The sequence below is a fragment of the Oryx dammah genome, unplaced genomic scaffold (assembly GCF_014754425.2).
Source record: "Oryx dammah isolate SB20612 unplaced genomic scaffold, SCBI_Odam_1.1 HiC_scaffold_5, whole genome shotgun sequence".
Classification (NCBI taxonomy): domain Eukaryota; kingdom Metazoa; phylum Chordata; class Mammalia; order Artiodactyla; family Bovidae; genus Oryx; species Oryx dammah.
The window spans coordinates 52,448,007-52,453,325 of NW_024070189.1; the positions used below are offsets into that span (position 1 = coordinate 52,448,007).

The 5,319-nt window shown below is 42.1% G+C and overlaps 1 non-coding gene across 1 annotated transcript; it reads right to left on the bottom strand.

Annotated features, from left to right (window-relative positions):
• Nucleotides 1–4,908: 4,908 nt before the first annotated feature.
• Nucleotides 4,909–5,012, bottom strand: LOC120864992. Its single transcript, XR_005721318.1, has one exon. It is a non-coding gene; the product is annotated as a U6 spliceosomal RNA (small nuclear RNA).
• Between the last annotated feature and the right edge of the window lie 307 nt (nucleotides 5,013–5,319).

A 5,319-nucleotide genomic window follows, 5' to 3' on the forward strand; every position in this document is an offset into this window, starting at 1 on the left:
GAGTTAGGGTGGAAAAAAGACACTCCTGTCATAGCTGACAGCTGTGTGGGTCGTAACGATTTAGGCTCTCCCTTATGGTGTTTGGGAAGGAGCAGGTACCAGCTAGGCAGCTGCTGTTTATGTTTTGAGCACTTGTAAAAGCAGATTGTGTGTGTGTGTTTCTAGTTCTGTCTTCCGCCTGGATCCAGTTCTGCTTATTCCATCTTCGCTTCTTCTTTAACGATCTCCCACCCGGAGCAGGAACCTCAGCATCTGCTGCCTTTGTGGGTTCCTTTACCGAGAATGCACCCTGAATCCAGGTGAGTCAACAGTAGAATTGGCATCCACACAATCCCAGGATGGTGTTTTCATTTGACCTCTGCTCCCCAAAATAGGTACTGAGACTTATGACTTACCAGGGCTTCCCTGACAGCCCAGGTGGTAAAGAATCTGCCTGCAATTAAGGAGACCCCGGTTCAATCTGTGGGTCGGGAAGATCCACTGCAGAAGGGATAGGCTACCCACTTCAGTATTTGGGGGCTTCCCTTGTAGCTCAGCTGGTAAAGAATCTGCCTGCGATGCAGGAGACCCTGGTTCGATCCCTGAGTTGGGAAGATCCCTGGAAAAGGGAAAGGCTACCCACTCCAGCATTATGGCCTGGAGAATGATTTATGACTTACCAAGCCTGGGTGTGTGCTCTGTGGTACAGGTACAGTTTGATTGAAAGAATCAAAGAGAGGCAGAGTTGCTCAACCTCAGTGCCACTGACATTCTGGACTGGATAACTCTTTGTTGTGAGAACATTCTAGGATTTTGGCAACCTCCCTGGCCTCTCCTCATCAGATGCAGGTAGCACCCACCCCTAAGCTGTGATGACCAAATATTTTTTCAAACAATGCAAAATGTCCCCTGGAGACAGGTTCCTACCATTTCAATCTTGAAAGCCATTCTTTTGAGGATCATGGTGGAAATCTTTTGGTGTGTCTTTCCAGCCTGAGTCCATGACCCCTTTCTCCTACCTCTGCTCCTCACTATCCTGTGCATGCGTGCTGTGACCCCAAAGTCTATGGACCAGGTAGATTGGACATCTGACCCAACTTAGGTCTCAGCTTCTTTCCTTTGGGAATTTGAAACTAGGACCCAGGGACTGAGTACCACCTGGGTTCTTCAGGGGGATAAAACTCTGACTCAAATTTAGAAGATGTAGGCAGATGTATGATAATGTGGGGAACATGCAACAGGCATCCTACTGCAGAGATAATGAAATAAACCACAAGGGAGGGGGAGGGAAGACAAATTAGAAGGTAGGGATTAACGTACACACACAACTGTATATGAGACTGATAGCCAAAAAGGACTACTGTATAGGTAGGAAACTCTACTCAATATTTTGTAATAATCTATAAAAATCTGCAAAAGAATATATAGAGATATGTGTGTACTTTGTATGTGTAACTAAATCCCTGTGCTATACACCTGAGACTAACAACACTGTAAATCAACTATATTCAGTTTAAAGATAAAATCAAATAAACTACAGAGAAACCCACAGGGAAGAGGCAGACAGAAGGTGCCTCGTTCTGGCCCTTTCTGGTTCTAGTATTTCCCAAGGATAGGCTCAACTTCCTGCCTTGGGTAGGAAGTACGTTGGTAACTATTAATAATTCCTCTTTTGTGCTAGGACAGTATTTGTTTATTTCTGAGTCCTAACTAGTACATTCTCTGTAATCTAGAAGTAAAGTCATAATCAGAAAACATCAGGGATCTAGGCAGTTGGGGGAATAGTAGCTGACCCACCTCTCCACTCCTCGTGTGCTCTGGCCTTCTTTCTCTAACAAATGGCTTCCTCACTCTCTCTGTGGAGTTTTTCTTGCCTTAACGTTGGCTTGTTCGTGGCCTCAGGTGCCGCAGCCTCAACTCAACTGGTGGTGCCTTCGCTAACAGGCCAGTTTCTTGGTTCAGATTCCTGGGCAAGAGAGTCTGACTGGCTCACGTGGCAAAACACTATCAGCTGCGCATCCCACAGTCATCGCTCCCAATCAGTTTTGCTCAAGTGAACAACCCCAGGTGATGAACCAGAATTGGTTTGTTAAGGGCGATGAGATGTAAAAGAAATCCTCCTGAGGGGCTTATGGAAAGAACTTTATTCTTGATACAAGAGGGCAAAGCCCAAGGAGGAGCCAGTCCATCCCCGTCCTGCACACTCTGGATATGTCTGTGAGGACACGACATATGAAGCTGCTGTGGCAGCCATTTTGCAACTGTGAAGTAAAGCCTAGAGGCCGAGAGAGAAGAGGCCTAGGACCTTCTTGAGCTGACAAATTAACAACCCTGGAGCCCTGTACCTTTAATCTTCTTGTTACATGAGATAATTAGGTATCCTTACAGTTTCAGCTACTTTGACTCTGGTGTCCTGTTACATGAAGCCAAAGGATCCTGACCGATACAATATAGCTCATCTTTTCAGACCAGGTCACTCAGGTCCCAGGTCACCAGCTGGTTATCCTGTAGATTCACTGTCTTGGAGTCACACACCTACCTCCAATCCATGTGTTTATTCCCCTGCTGCAAGCTTCTATGAAATTTCTTTAACCTGCAGAAAAGTTGAAGAAATAATACAGTGAATATTGAAATATCCCTTACTTAAGATTCACCAGCTGTTAATATATGCAGCTAAATGCTGCATATGTTCATTGTATAATATTTCCATATATTTGGAGGTGTTTTTTTCACTGAACCATTTGAAAGGAAGTTAGAGAGCTTATGAAACTTCACCCCAAAGTATTTCAGCAATTATCTCCTAAGAAACAAGGACATTGTCCTATATAACTAAATTGACATTACAGTAGATTCAATACGTATCACGTTATTCTATGATATAAAAATCTTACTAAATTCTTCAATTTTCCCAGTAATGTCCTTTTAGCATGTTTTGCTTTTTTCTAGTCCCGTTTATTCTACAAAAGCTTTTTTTTTTTTTTTTTTTTGGTCTTTCCTGTCACTGACTTTCAGTTCAGTTCTTTTATAGAACGTTCCATAATTTGGATTATCCAGTTACTTCTTCAGAATTAGATTTATGTAAAAATTTTTAGCAAAAACTCTACAGAGGTGATGTTAGGTCCCTCTCAGCATGTCACAGGAGGCACAGGAAGCCACTGTGTTCTATTACTGGTCTTGCTAAAGTTTAAACAGTTAATTAAGGTGCTATGTGCCAGAATGTTCCACTGTAAAGGCATCTTTTCAAACTTTATATAATTAATAAGTAATCTGTGGGATAACACTTTGAGGATATCTTGTTTCCCAACAGCTTTCACCCGATGTTTTAGCAGCCATTCATAAGCCTTGCCTGAATCAACTATTGTATCAGTGATTACAAAAATCACTTTTGAAAAAATTTTATAATTTCCTCTACATTAACTGGCATTCTATTTAAGAGCTTTCTCTCCCCTCACACTCCATTTTCTTGAGTATTATTATGAACTTGGATTTTTCATTACCCCTAAGTTTCAGTTTTCAAGTTGGCCCCCTTAAAGTGGGGAGCCCCCTCTAGCTGGTCTCTGTCCTTCAGACATGATCCCATCAATGTCTGAGCACTTCTTTGCTCTCTAGCAGAGGAAGCCCCAAGTTCGTTTGGTACTTTCCAGACCTGGAATCAGCCTTTCTCCAAGAAGGCCTGATTCCTTTTAATGAGAAGCAGTTCACAGAAAGCAAGAATCGGCTGCTTATAGAGTGCGCATTGCTATTGGGGTGTCATGGTGTCTAGGTCCTTTCAGTAGACATAGCCAAGAAGTAGGTTTCATTTTAGATCATTAATTTATCTTGATCCCCAACTCCAGCTGGGCTTCCCTGATAGCTCAGTTGGTAAAGAATCCACCTGCAATGCAGGAAATCCTGGTTCAATTCCTGGGTCAAATAGATCTGCTGGAGCAGGGACAGGCTACCCACTCTAGTCTTCTTGGGCTTCCCTTGCGAGTCAGCTGGTAAAGAATCCTCCTGCAATAAGGGAGATCTGGGTTCAATCCCTGGGCTGATCATCTGGAAAAGAGAAAGGCTACCCACTCCAGTATTCTGGCCTGGAGAATTCCATGAACAGAGCCCATGGGGTCACAAAGAGTCAGACACGACTGAGCGACTTTCACTTTCCAACTCCAATCCAGCACCAGAAGATTTTTCTTCTTTTCCCCCAGTTCATATTTTTATCTCCTTTCTCTCAGAGTGAGAACCTAGCTTTCAATCCAACATCAATATATTTATTAATACTCACTTGCTCCTCCCTGCAGTACACCCAAGAGTCAGAATGTCTGTTCTCAGTACCTTTACCAACCATACTACTACTACTACTAAGTCGCTTCAGTTGTGTCCGACTCTGTGCGACCCCAGAGACGGCAGCCCACCAGGCTCCCCCATCCCTGGGATTCTCCAGGCAAGAACACTGGAGTGGGTTGCCACTGCCTTCTCCAATGCATGAAAGTGAAAAGTGAAAGAGAAGTCGCTCAGTTGTGTCCGACCCTTAGCAACCCTGTGGACTGCAGCCTACCAGGTTCCTCCGTCCATGGGATTTGCCAGGCAAGAGTACTGGAGTGGGCTGCCATTGCCTTCTCCTTACCAACCACAGACCTACTCATAAGTTCCAGATTGTTTGCGGCACTTTTTTAATCCCTAGAATACAGCCCACTAAAGGTAACAAGGTCTGTTAAAAACCTTTAAACCTTGAAATAGATTCATTTGTTTCTCTTTATACTCAATGTTAGGGTTCTCCTAATATATTGATTTAATTTTTTGTGATAGTGGGCTTTTTAACTTTCTCCAGTTTTATTAACATATAACTGAAATATAATATTTGAAAGTTTAAGGTGTACAGCATAATGATTTGGTATATGTATATACTGTGATATGATTACCACAGTGAACTTAATTAATATCTGTAACAAAACTACAGACTGCTTTACAAGTTTGCATGTCATCCTTGTGCAGGGGCCATGTTAATCATCTCTGCATTATTTCAATTTTATATGTGCCACTGAAGTGAGCACTAACTTAATTATTTTGCATATGTAAAACAGCAGCATGGTTCAAAAGTCAAAACTATATTAAAATGTAACTCAGAGAAGTTTTAACCCCGTACATAGCCAATTATTAGTTTCTTGTTTATCCTTTAATTGCAAAAATAATCAAATGTGTATGTACATACACACACATATATTCTCATTTTGCCTTCTATTCAAATGGTAGCACACTATATACACTCCTCTCTGCACCTTATTTTTTTTACTTCATATTATTTTATGTTATATACATGCAAGGGTTTTATAGCACTTGTATCTCACTTATTTGCTCTCT